General features: G+C 52.3%; 1 protein-coding gene across 5 annotated transcripts in view; it reads left to right on the top strand.

Moving 5' to 3' along the window:
* Positions 1 to 14,027, top strand: part of GOLGA4 (golgin A4) — a 246,749-nt gene that overhangs the window by 89,636 nt on the left and 143,086 nt on the right. The gene's annotated exons all lie outside the window — the stretch shown is intronic.

The following is a 14,027-nucleotide window of genomic DNA, read 5'->3' as shown; positions in this document are numbered from 1 at the left end:
TAAGTGAATAGCTTTCCCCAGCAGGTGAAAATGGAGCCGCTGTCAGCTGGAAATCATAGTGGACACCCTGCTGCATCAGATATCATTATCATTGGTGTTGGTACTGATCATGGCCGTTTAACACTTTAGATGCTGCTGTCAGTAGTGACTGGCATCTAAATGGTTAACAGTGTGTGATCTCTTTAATCGTATCGTCAGCCTTAGATTATGATTGTGTGGTACTGATGGTTGTCATGGCAATTCACGCCCAAGTAACGGCCTTTGTGTCTGCCGACTACAGTGACCCGTTCAGAAGTTAGTTACATTTAGGTGGTAAAAATAACATTTTCTTTGCTGTTTTGTCACTTTGCAATAATTCATGAAAAGCTGCCGTTTTGAATATATGGAGGGGGGCTTGTTGTAAAAAGTAAGTCCACCAAAGTCAATTCAAACTTGACTATGTCCGTAAAAAATGTTTTCTTTGTCGCTCCATTGGGAGACACAGACAATTGGGTGTATAGCTTCTGCCTCCGGAGGCCACACAAAGTATTACACTTTAAAAAGTGTAAACCCCTCCCCTCTGCCTATACACCCCCCCGTGCATCACGGGCTCCTCAGTTTTTATGCTTTGTGTTGAAGGAGGCACACATGCACGCAAGCTCCACAATTTAGTCAGCAGCAGCTGCTGACTATATCGGATGGAAGAAAAGAGGGCCCATAACAGGGCCCCCGGCATGCTCCCTTCTCACCCCACTCTGGTCGGCGGTGCTGTTAAGGTTGAGGTACCCATTGCGGGTACAAAGGCTGGAGCCACATGCTGTTTTCCTTCCCCATCCCTTAGGGGCTCTGGGTGAAGTGGTATCCTAACCGGTCACCATGCATGGGACCGTGCTCCCTCCGCAGCCCCTGGGGGAATCTGCTGGACAGGAGACCGAGTATCGTCAGGGACAGGCCCTGCTCCTCTGAGGTACTCTGTGTCCCCTTGGGGACGGCGCATAGAGCGCCTGTGTAACGGACGCTGCAGCACCTGCCGGGTGTTTTGCGTCGCCGGGACTACCGCGCCGACCGCGCTTGTTTGCCGGCCGCGCTAATAAATTTAGTCCCCGGCTTTTGCGGCCTAGTACCACAAACTCCCGCCCCCGGACCTGCCAGTCAGGGGTGAGGGCGGGACGCTAGACTGCATGTCAGCGGTGAGGGCTGGAGCATACTGAGGTATCCTCCTCTCCCCTCACTGAGCACTGCGGGGCACCAGATTCCCGCACTTTCTGAGGCACGCCCACGGCTCCCTCCTCCTCTCAGAACGCTGGCAGCCATTCCTATCAGCACTTCTGACGCTGGAGAACTTCAGAGGGGAGACAACATCGAGCTCCACAGCTCTGGGAGGCCCAGGCAGGGAATCTGGTGGTCACACAACCGCTGAGGGCGGTCGGTAAGCCGCACCTGTTACTAGGTGCTGGCCCCCCTGGGTGCCGAAGTGTATATTTATATGCTTATATTGTATACATTTACTCTGTACGGCCGCACTATTTGCTTTTGGCTATATACCCTCACTGATTGCTCTAAGAGGAGACAACAGCATGTCGTCCGCAAAAAGCAAGGGTACCAAGGCACAGGCTTATTTTGCAACCTGTACCTCATGTGAGGCTATGCTACCTGCAGGTTCCACCTACCCTCATTGTGTGCAATGCTCGGCCCCTGTGACACTCACTCAGCCGGAGCCTCAGCCACTGGTGGGACCCTCGGCCCCGGTGGAACCACCTGCTGCCACTGTCCAGGTGACGGGGACAGAGTTTGCAGTATTCGCTGACAAACTTTCTGAGTCTATGGATAGATGGTCTGCTAAGATACTAGAAGCTTTGCAGTCCAGACCGGTAACACAGGCCCCGGGCACTGTTGAATCATTGCCCCCAGGCCCCCCTCGGTCGGACCAGCGAAGTGCTCCTGGGGCGACTCATAGGTCCCACGGTGAGGACTCCGACACGGACCGCAGTCCCAGACCGGCTAAGCGGGCTCGCTGGGAGCTTCCCTCGACTTCATCACACTGCTCAGGGTCTCAGCATGAGGACTCTCTGGAGGATGAAGCGGAGGTGGCAGATCAGGGCTCTGATCCTGACGCTGCTCTCAATCTTGATACACCTGAAGGGGACGCCATAGTAAATGACCTTATAGCGTCCATCAACCAGGTGCTAGAACTTTCTCCACCAGCTCCACCGATTGAGGAGTCAGCTTCTCAGCAGGAGAAATTCCAATTTAGGTTTCCCAAACGTACACGGAGTGCGTTTTTCGATCACTCCAACTTCAGAGATACAGTCCAGAAACACAGAGCATTTCCGGACAAGCGCTTTACTAAGCGCCTTAATGACACACGTTACCCCTTCCCCACTGACGTAGTCAACGGTTGGGCTCAGTGTCCCAAGGTGGATCCTCCAGTCTCCAGACTGGCGGCTAGATCCATAGTTGCAGTGGCAGATGGTTCATCACTCAAGGATGCCACTGACAGGCAGATAGAGCTCCTGATGAAATCCATCTATGAAGCTATAGGCGCGTCTTTTGCTCCGGCATTCGCAGCCGTATGGGCACTCCAAGCTATCTCAGCTTGTCAGTCTGAGATTAATGCAGTCACACGTGCCTCTACTCCGCAGGTTGTGTCTTTAACCTCTCAGGCGTCGGCTTTTGCGTCCTACGCCATGAATGCTGTCCTGGACTCTGCGAGCCGTACGGCGGTAGCATCCGCCAATTCAGTGGCAGTCCGCAGGGCCATGTGGCTACGTGAATGGAAGGCAGACTCTGCTTCCAAAAAGTTCTTAACCGGTTTGCCATTTTCTGGCGACCGCCTGTTTGGCGAGCAATTGGATGAAATCATTAAACAATCCAAGGGAAAGGACTCGTCCTTACCCCAGTCCAAACCAAACAGACCTCAACAACGGAAGGTACAATCGAGGTTTCGGTCCTTTCGGCCCTCAGCCAGGTCTCAATTCTCCTCGTCCAACAGGCCACAGAAGGGTCAGAGGAACTCTGGTTCATGGCGGTCTAAGTCACGTCCTAAAAAGACCGCCGGAGGAACCGCTCCCAAAGCGGCCTCCTCATGACTTTCGGCCTCCCCAAACCGCATTCTCGGTCTGTGGCAGGCTCTCCCGCTTTTGCGACGCCTGGTTGCCACATGTCCAAGACCGATGGGTGAGAGACATTCTGTCTCACGGTTACAGGATAGAGTTCAGCTCTCGTCCTCCGACTCGTTTTTTCAGAACATCTCCGCCCCCCGAGCGAGCCGATGCTCTTCTTCAGGCAGTGAGCACTCTGAAGGCAGAAGGAGTGGTGATCCCTGTTCCCCTTCAGCAATGGGGTCACGGTTTTTACTCCAACTTGTTTGTGGTGCCAAAAAAGGACGGATCTTTCCGTCCCGTTCTGGACCTCAAACTGCTCAACAGACACGTGAAAACCAGGCGGTTCCGGATGGAATCTCTCCGCTCCGTCATCGCCTCGATGTCCCAAGGAGACTTCCTAGCATCAATCGACATCAGGGATGCTTATCTCCACGTGCCGATTGCACCAGAGCATCAGCGCTTCCTGCGTTTCGCCATCGGGGACGAACACCTTCAGTTCGTGGCACTGCCTTTCGGCCTGGCGACAGCCCCACGGGTCTTCACCAAGGTCATGGCAACAGTGGTAGCAGTCCTACACTCTCAGGGACACTCGGTGATCCCTTACTTAGACGATCTTCTTGTCAAGGCCCCCTCTCGGGTGGCATGCCAACACAGCCTGAACATTGCTCTGGAGACTCTCCAGAGATTCGGGTGGATCATCAATTTCCCAAAGTCAAAATTGACACCTACCCAATCGCTGACATATCTCGGCATGGAGTTTCATACTCTCTCAGCGATAGTGAAACTTCCGCTGGACAAACAGCGTTCACTACAGACAGGGGTGCAATCTCTCCTTCGAGCCCAGTCGCACCCCTTGAGGCGCCTCATGCACTTCCTAGGGAAGATGGTGGCAGCAATGGAGGCAGTTCCATTTGCGCAGTTTCATCTGCGTCCACTTTAATGGGACATTCTCCGCAAATGGGACAGGAAGTCGACGTCCCTCGACAGGAACGTCTCCCTTTCTCGGGCAGCCAAGGCCTCCCTTCAGTGGTGGCTTCTTCCCACTTCTTTGTCGAAGGGGAAATCCTTCCTGCCCCCATCCTGGGCTGTGGTCACGACGGACGCGAGTCTGTCAGGGTGGGGAGCGGTCTTCCTCCACCACAGGGCTCAGGGTACCTGGACTCAGCCAGAGTCCTCCCTTCAGATCAATGTTCTGGAGATAAGGGCAGTGTATCTAGCCCTAAAGGCGTTCCAGCCGTGGCTGGAAGGCAGGCAGATCCGAATTCAGTCGGACAACGCCACAGCGGTGGCATACATCAACCACCAAGGCGGCACACGCAGTCGGCAAGCCTTCCAGGAAGTTCGGCGGATTCTGCTGTGGGTGGAAGCCACAGCCTCCACCATCTCCGCAGTTCACATCCCGGGCATAGAAAACTGGGAAGCAGACTTTCTCAGTCGCCAGGGCATGGACGCAGGGGAATGGTCTCTTCACCCGGACGTGTTTCAAGAGATCTGTTGCCGCTGGGGGAAGCCGGACGTCGACCTAATGGCGTCCCGGCACAACAACAAGGTACCGGCATTCATGGCACGGTCTCAAGATCACAGAGCTCTGGCGGAAGACGCATTAGTTCAGGATTGGTCGCAGTTTCGACTGCCTTATGTATTTCCTCCTCTGGCACTGCTGCCCAGAGTGTTACGCAAGATCAGGTCCGACTGCCGCCGCGCCATCCTCATCGCCCCAGACTGGCCGAGGAGGTCGTGGTACCCGGATCTGTGGCATCTCACGGTGGGCCAACCGTGGGCACTACCAGACCGACCAGACTTGCTGTCTCAAGGGCCATTTTTCCATCTGAGTTCTGCGGCCCTCAACCTGACTGTGTGGCCATTGAGTCCTGGATCCTAGCGTCTTCAGGGTTATCTCAAGAGGTCATTGCCACTATGAGACAGGCCAGGAAACCAACGTCCGCCAAGATCTACCACAGGACGTGGAGGATCTTCTTATCCTGGTGCTCTGATCAGGGTTTTACTCCCTGGCCATTTGCCTTGCCCACTTTTCTGTCCTTCCTTCAATCCGGAATGGAAAAGGGTTTGTCTCTCGGCTCTCTTAAGGGACAAGTCTCGGCGCTCTGTGTTTTTTCAAAAGCGTCTAGCCAGGCTTCCACAGGTACGCACGTTCCTGCAGGGGATTTGCCACATAGTCCCACCTTACAAGCGTCCGCTAGAACCCTGGGATCTTAACAGGGTGCTAACGGCTCTTCAGAAACTACCTTTCGAGCCGATGAGGGATGTTTCTCTTTCACGCCTTTCGCAGAAGGTGGTCTTCCTAGTGGCAGTCACATCACTTCGGAGAGTGTCTGAGCTAGCAGCGCTGTCATGCAAAGCCCCCTTCCTGGTGTTTCACCAGGATAAGGTGGTTCTGCGTCCGGTCCCGGAATTTCTCCCTAAGGTGGTATCCCCTTTTCATCTCAATCAGGATATCTCCTTACCTTCATTTTGCCCTCATCCAGTTCACCAATGTGAAAAGGATTTGCACTTGTCAGATCTTGTGAGAGCACTCAGACTCTACATTTCTCGTACGGCGCCCCTGCGCCGCTCGGATGCGCTCTTTGTCCTTGTCGCTGGCCAGCGTAAAGGGTCGCAGGCTTCCAAGTCAACCTTGGCTCAGTGGATCAAGGAACCAATTCTTGAAGCCTACCGTTCTTCTGGGCTTCCGGTTCCTTCAGGGCTGAAAGCCCATTCTACCAGAGCCGTGGGTGTGTCCTGGGCATTGCGGCACCAGGCTACGGCTCAGCAGGTGTGTCAGGCGGCTACCTGGTCGAGTCTGCACACTTTTACCAAGCATTATCTGGTGCATACCTACGCTTCGGCGGATGCCAGCCTAGGTAGACAAGTCCTGCAGGCGGCGGTGGCCCACCTGTAGGAAGGGGCCGTTTTACGGCTCTTTTACCGAGGTATTCTTTTACCCACCCAGGGACTGCTTTTGGACGTCCCAATTGTCTGGGTCTCCCAATGGAGCGACAAAGAAGAAGGGAATTTTGTTTACTTACCGTAAATTCCTTTTCTTCTAGCTCCTATTGGGAGACCCAGCACCCGCCCCTGTTCCCTTCGGGCTGTTGTTCTTTTGTGTACACATGTTGTTCATGTTGAATTGTTCTTGGTTCATGGTTTTCAGTTCTCCGAACATCCTTCGGATTGAATTTACCTTAGACCAATTTATAAGTTTTCTCCTTCCTGCTTTTGCACCAAAACTGAGGAGCCCGTGATGCACGGGGGGGGGGTGTATAGGCAGAGGGGAGGGGTTTACACTTTTAAAGTGTAATACTTTGTGTGGCCTCCGGAGGCAGAAGCTATACACCCAATTGTCTGGGTCTCCCAATAGGAGCTAGAAGAAAAGGAATTTACGGTAAGTAAACAAAATTCCCTTCTTTGTAAATTTCATTGCAGAAATTAAAAATTACTGCTACAATTTTAAACCTTTTAACATCCTAACAAAATAAAATAACATTTTACAGATGGAGCTGATGTAAGACAGACAGGAGGTAAATGTTATTTATTAACTATTTTGTGCAGTTTGACTATCTGGATTAACGGGATAATCATTCAGCGTTTGAAAATGACAAATATCTTGAGATTTATGTCAAATTTTGGATTTTTTTATAAATAAATGGAAAACATATTGACCTAAATTTACTTTCTTTATCGTTCCTTTGGGAGACCCAGACCTTGGGTGTTTAGCTTCTGCCTCCGGAGGACACACAAAGTACTACACCTAAAAGTGTAGCTCCTCCCTCTGAGCTTATACACCCCCTGGTGAGCCAGTCCCAGCCAGTTTATCACTTTGTGTTCAGGAGGCATACATCCACACATGCATTCTCATATGATTTTTTCCTTTTTGGAATGAGATTGAAGAAGTGCGGGTCCACGTCTGGACCCACGGCATGTCCCTTCTCACCCCACTGTGTCGGCGGTGTTGTTAAGGTTGATTTACAAGGCTGCAGCCTTACATGCCTTGCTCCTTCACCATCCCTCCTGGGCTCTGGCTTGAAGTGGGAGCCAGTGCGGTCTCCATGCCTGGCAGGAGACAGGTCTCCATCCGCAGCCCTTTAGGATCCTTCTGGACCGGAGCACTCATCCCCAGGGACCTGGCCCTGCGTCTCAGCAGCTAATTACCTGAGACGTTTATATGTTGGGGGTCCCTGTGCTTTTATTGTATAGGGAGCTTACTGTATTTATCTTGGCATTTCCGGCGGGTTCTCTAGCTGTCGCCCGAGAACCGCGCCGATGGTGCCTGCGCGTCGGCCTCGCCGCTCAAATTTAGGCCCCGGCTTTGCCGGATGCCTAGTTTCTGTTCACTGCCCTCGCATGTCACTCATGCAGAGGGACAGGCTCGGCTCCTCCCGGCGGCCGTCCTGCACAGGGGAGGGACACTCCCCACTGCTGTGCGTGTCTCCTCCCCTGTAGGTCTCTAAGGCCCGCCAGATCCCGCTCTCCTACAGGAACGCCCCAAGTCCCGCCCCCTCTCTTCGCTCCGGCGGCCATTTTCTCAGACAGGGTTCACTCTGCGCTGGCCTGCACTCTGCATCCCTGCTGAGGTGCTGTGCATTGGGGGTCCGGGCTTCGGGATCTGGAGGGCACACAACACCGCTGCCAACGGTCTGGTAAGCCACAACCGGTCTCTGGTTGTGGACCTCTGTATATACTCTCTGGGGTTCATTCTCTTGTAGAAGCTGTCCCCACTCCAGCAGCATGTCTCACACGAGGAGCAAGGCTCCAAAGCTTTATACTGTATGCGCTGCATGTAAGCTCCTCCTGCCTGAACCGAGCACCTATCCACATTGTGATGTCTGCTCTAACTTGGCGGTGCCACAGCCTGGAGTCTCACCCCCAGTGGTCTCTCAGGCTGCTTCTGCACCTGTGGCTGAACCCCCGGCTTTGGTAGAATCCTTTTCTAGGTCTATCTCCCAGTCTTTTGCTGAGTACATGGGACTTCTGTCCAGGACTTTGTTGAATATGCATCAGCCCCCTTCACAGGGTGCCTCTACTGCTAAGGGTTCCTTAGGATCTCTATCATCTGACCTCCGTCCACCGGAGCTCACAGAGGATTCATCATCAGGGCCCAGACCCCGTCCTCCTAAGAGGAGACGCAGGGTTTCCTCTCCCTCCTCATCCCTTGGCTCTGATTCAAAAGCTGACTCGCAGGATGAGGAGGATGCCTTTACCGGGGGCTCGGAGGCTAACTCCATGTACCCCATTGATCTTTCCGAGGGTGACTCAGATTTTAGTGACTTGATTTGCTTCCTTTAATTCTGTACTGGATCTCAATCCGCCAGTATCAGAGGAGCAACCCTCTCTGGCAGAAAAGCACCAGTTTACCTCGCCTAAGAGAGTAAAGAGTGTGTTCTTTAACCACTCCAGTTTTCAGACCGCTGTGACCAAACCCAGGGCCTGTCCTGACAAACGCTTCCCAAAGCGTGGTTCTGATGACCGTTTTCCCTTTCCACCTGAGGTGGTCAAGGAGTGGGCTCATTCCCCAAAGGTAGACCCTCCGGTGTCTAGGCTCTCAGCCCGGACCGTTGTGTCGGTGGCTGATGGCACCTCCCTTAAGGATTCCACTGACCGTCAGATTGACCTTCTGGCCAAATCCGTGTATGAAGCGGCGGGGGTCGCGTTTTCCCCAACTTTTGCAGCAGTGTGGGCTCTCAAAGCCATCTCTGCTTCTCTAGAGGAGATGCATTCCCTCACCAGGGAATCTATGCCCGAGATGGTTGCCTTAACTTCTCAAGCTTCAGCTTTTTCATCTTATGCCATGTCTGCCATGCTGGAGGCTTCTCACCGCACTGCGGTGGCTTCGGCTAATTCCCTCGTTATCCGCAGGATCTTGTGGCTTCGAGAGTGGAAGGCAGATGCTTCTTCTAAGAAATACCTTGCTGGGCTCCCTTTTGCTGAGTCCCGGCTGTTCGGAGAACAGCTGGATGAAATTATCAAAGAAGCTACTGGCGGGAAGAGTACTTCCATGCCACAAACCAAAACCAGGAAACCTGCCCAGGGTAGGAATCAGTCGAGGTTTCGCTCTTTTCGTTCCTCCAACTGGTCGTCCTCTAAGCCCTCCGCCTCGTCCGCTAACTCAGCTAAGGACCAGAAATCCAACTGGCGCCCAAAAGCGCGTCCACAGAAGACCGCAGGAGGTACTGCCACTAAGGCAGCCTCCTCGTGACTCTCTGCCCGCTCCGACAACGTCCTTAGTCGGTGGCAGGCTCTCCCACTTTGGCGACGCTTGGTTTCAACACGTCTCCGATCAGTGGGTGAGAGATATCATCTCCCACGGCTACAGGATAGAATTCTATTCCAGCCCGCCAAACAGATTTTTTCTCTCAACTCCCCCCTGCTCCAAGGCCGCCGCCTTCTCACAGGCCGTGGCAGCCTTACAGGCCAATGGAGTAATTGTACCAGTTCCCGCCCGGGAACGGTTCAGAGGTTTCTACTCAAATCTCTTCCTAGTTCCCAAAAAGGACGGTACCTTCCGGCCCATCCTGGATCTCAAGCTTCTCAACAAGCATGTTCAGGTGCGGCACTTTAGCATGGAGTCTCTGCGATCAGTCATTGCCTCAATGACCCAAGGGGATTTCCTGGCGTCCATCAGAGATGCCTATCTGCATGTGCCAATTGCAGTTTCACACCAGCGTTGGCTATGTTTTGCAATAGGAGAAGATCATTTCCATTTCGTGGCTCTCCCCTTCGGGTTAGCCACGGCCCCTCGGGTATTCACCAAGGTCATGGCAGCAGTGATTGCGGTTCTGCACCTCCAGGGGTTGGCAGTGATTCCTTACCTGGACGACCTTCTAGTCAAGGCTTCATCCAGCGCAGACTGTCAGCGGAGTGTCTCGCTCACTCTCGCCACTCTAGCCCAATTCGGGTGGCTTGTCAATCTTCCCAAATCCACTCTGACTCCGACCCAGAGTCTCACGTACCTAGGGATGCAGTTCGAGACTTTGTCGGCTCTAGTGAAGTTGCCCTTAAACAAACAGCTGTCACTCCAGCTGGCGGTGTGCTCTCTTCTGAGGCCCCGCCGTTATACTCTCAGGCGTCTGATGCAGGTGCTGGGTCAAATGGTGGCGTCCATTGAGGCTGTTCCCTTTGCCCAGTTCCATCTGCGCCCCCTGCAGCTGGACATTCTCCGCTGTTGGGACAAGCGGCCTTCCTCCTTACACAAGTTAGTGGCTCTGTCGTCACGGACCAGGAGCTCCCTTCAGTGGTGGCTTCGGCCCCTCTCCCTGTCCCAAGGGCGCTCCTTCCTAGCCCCGTCCTGGGTGATTCTCACCACGGATGCCAGTCTATCCGGCTGGGGAGCGGTATGTCTCCACCACAGAGCACAGGGCACTTGGACTCCGTCCGAGTCAGCCCTTTCAATCAATGTGCTGGAAACCAGAGCCGTGCTTCTAGCTCTCCTAGCTTTTCACCACCTGTTGGCGGGCAGGCACATTAGAGTCCAGTCAGACAACGCGACAGCGGTTGCCTACATCAATCACCAAGGCGGGACACGCAGCCGCCTGGCAATGATGGAGGTACAACGCATCCTCCAATGGGCGGAGGACTCCAGGTCCACCATATCCGCAGTCCACATCCCAGGCGTGGAAAACTGGGAGGCAGATTATCTCAGCCGTCAAAGCGTGGACGGTGGCGAGTGGTCCCTGCACCCGGCAGTATTTCAGTCAATCTGCCGCAAATGGAGCACTCCGGACGTGGACCTAATGGCATCCCGTCACAACAACAAAGTTCCTGTTTACGTGGCTCGCTCCCACGATCCTCAGGCCTTCGCCGTGGACGCTCTGGTTCAAGACTGGTCCCAGTTTCGTCTGTTTTACGTGTTTCCCCCTCTAGCTCTCTTGCCCAGAGTCCTGCGCAAGATCAGAATGGAGGGCCGTCGAGTCATCCTCATTGCACCGGACTGGCCCAGGCGAGCTTGGTATCCGGACCTGCTCCACCTGTCCGCAGAGATGCCGTGGCATCTCCCGGACCATCCAGACCTACTCTCGCAAGGTCCGTTTTTCCGCCCGAATTCTGCGGCTCTCAAATTGACGGCGTGGCTCTTGAGTCCTGGATTTTGACGGCTTCTGGTATTCCTCCTGAAGTCATCTCCACTATGACTCGGGCCCGTAAGGCTTCCTCTGCTAAGATCTATCACAGGACTTGGAAAATCTTCCTGTCCTGGTGTCGCTCTACCGGCCATCCTCCTTGGCCATTCTCTTTGCCGACCCTTCTGTCTTTTCTACAGTCCGGTCTGCAGCTAGGACTGTCCCTCAACTCTCTCAAGGGACAAGTCTCAGCTCTGTCAGTTCTGTTCCAGCGGTGTCTCGCTCGGCTGGCTCAGGTCCGCACCTTCATGCAAGGCGCGTCTCACATCATTCCGCCGTATCGGCGGCCCTTGGATCCCTGGGACCTTAACTTGGTCCTCACGGTATTGCAGAAACCCCCTTTTGAGCCTCTTATGGAGGTTTCTTTGTATCGTCTTTCTCAGAAAGTGGCCTTTCTGGTTGCCAAAACTTCTCTCAGGGGAGTCTCTGATTTGGCTGTACTCTCTTCGCAGTCACCTTTTTTAGTCTTTCATCAAGACAAGGTGGTTCTCCGTCCGACTCCGGACTTTCTTCCTAAGGTGGTCTCTCCTTTCCACCTTAACCAGGACATTTCCCTACCTTCCTTCTGTCCGGCCCCTGTTCATCGCTTTGAGAAAGCGCTGCATACTCTAGATCTGGTGCGTGCTCTCCGGATCTATGTGTCTCGCACCGCTGCGCTTAGGCGGTGCACCTCTCTTTTTGTGCTAACCACAGGTCGGCGCAAGGGCCTCCCTGCTTCTAAGTCGACCTTAGCCCGTTGGATTAGATCGACCATTTTGGACGCCTACCAGAGTACTCAGGTGCCTCCCCCGCCGGGGATCAAGGCACACTCGACCAGAGCGGTCGGTGCCTCTTGGGCTTTTAGGCACCAGGCTACGGCTCAACAAGTCTGTCAGGCTGCCACTTGGACTAACCTGCATACCTTCTCGAAGCACTACCAAGTGCATGCTCATGCTTCGGCAGATGCGAGCTTGGGCAGACGCATCCTTCAGGCGGTTGTCGCCCATTTGTGAAGTTAGGTTCTACCTACTTCTTAGTTTTTCTGTTTATTCCCACCCAGGGACTGCTTTGGAACGTGCCAAGGTCTGGGTCTCTCAAAGGAACGATGAAGAAAAAGAGAATTTTGTTTACTTACCGTAAATTCTTTTTGTTATAGTTCCGTATTGGGAGACCCAGCACCCTCCCTGTTGCCTGTTGGCAATTTCTTGTTCCGCGTGTTTTCACCGGCTGTTGTCGTGGACAGAGTCTCCGGTTGTTCCGGCTCTTGCTCTGTTCTACTTGTGGGTGGCTATTCTCCTTCAGCTTTTGCACTAAACTGGCTGGGACTGGCTCACCAGGGGGTGTATAAGCTCAGAGGGAGGAGCTACACTTTTAAGTGTAGTACTTTGTGTGTCCTCCGGAGGCAGAAACTAAACACCCAAGGTCTGGGTCTCCCAATACGGAACTATAAGAAAAAGAATTTACGGTAAGTAAACAAAATTCTCTTTATTATCATGAAATATAATGTGTCCCAAACAAAACCATTTCAAAGTCATGGGGATATGTTGAAACATTGCAGAGTTATTGCCACATAAAGTGACATATGTCAAATTTGAAAAATTTGGTTTGGTCACTATGGAGTTAAATGGGAACATCCCATGTGTTATGCTAAAATAATGTCTATTAGTATAGGTAAAAAGCGACAGAAATCTAACATTCACTATACATATATGTGTGTGTATGTACAGTTAGGTCCAGAAATATTTTGACAGTGACACAATTTTCGCGAGTTGGGCTCTGCATGCCACCACATTGGATTTGAAATTAAACCTCTACAACAGAATTCAAGTGCAGATTGTAACGTTTAATTTGAAGGTTTGAACAAAAATATCTGATAGAAATTGTAGGAATTGTACACATTTCTTTACAAACACTCCACATTTTAGGAGGTCAAAAGTAATTGGACAAATAAACCAAACCCAAACAAAATATTTTTATTTTCAATATTTTGTTGCGAATCCTTTGGAGGCAATCACTGCCTTAAGTCTGGAACCCCTGGACATCACCAAACGCTGGGTTTCCTCCTTCTTAATGCTTTGCCAGGCCTTTACAGCTGCAGCCTTCAGGTCTTGCTTGTTTGTGGGTCTTTCCGTCTTAAGTCTGGATTTGAGCAAGTGAAATGAATGCTCAATTGGGTTAAGATCTGGTGATTGACTTGGCCATTGCAGAATGTTCCACTTTTTTGCACTCATGAACTCCTGGGTAGCTTTGGCTGTATGCTTGGGGTCATTGTCCATCTGTACTATGAAGCGCCGTCCGATCAACTTTGCGGCATTTGGCTGAATCTGGGCTGAAAGTATATCCCGGTACACTTCAGAATTCATCCGGCTACTCTTGTCTGCTGTTATGTCATCAATAAACACAAGTGACCCAGTGCCATTGAAAGCCATGCATGCCCATGCCATCACGTTGCCTCCACCATGTTTTACAGAGGATGTGGTGTGCCTTGGATCATGTGCCGTTCCCTTTCTTCTCCAAACTTTTTTCTTCCCATCATTCTGGTACAGGTTGATCTTTGTCTCATCTGTCCATAGAATACTTTTCCAGAACTGAGCTGGCTTCATGAGGTGTTTTTCAGCAAATTTAACTCTGGCCTGTCTATTTTTGGAATTGATGAATGGTTTGCATCTAGATGTGAACCCTTTGTATTTACTTTCATGGAGTCTTCTCTTTACTGTTGACTTAGAGACAGATACACCTACTTCACTGAGAGTGTTCTGGACTTCAGTTCACGTTGTGAACGGGTTCTTCTTCACCAAAAAAAGTATGCGGCGATCATCCACCACTGTTGTCATCCGTGGACGCCCAGGCCTTT

This window comes from Anomaloglossus baeobatrachus, chromosome 6 (genome assembly GCF_048569485.1).
Source record: "Anomaloglossus baeobatrachus isolate aAnoBae1 chromosome 6, aAnoBae1.hap1, whole genome shotgun sequence".
NCBI classification, from domain to species: Eukaryota; Metazoa; Chordata; class Amphibia; order Anura; family Aromobatidae; genus Anomaloglossus; species Anomaloglossus baeobatrachus.
This window is presented reverse-complemented; position numbering and strand designations above follow the sequence as displayed.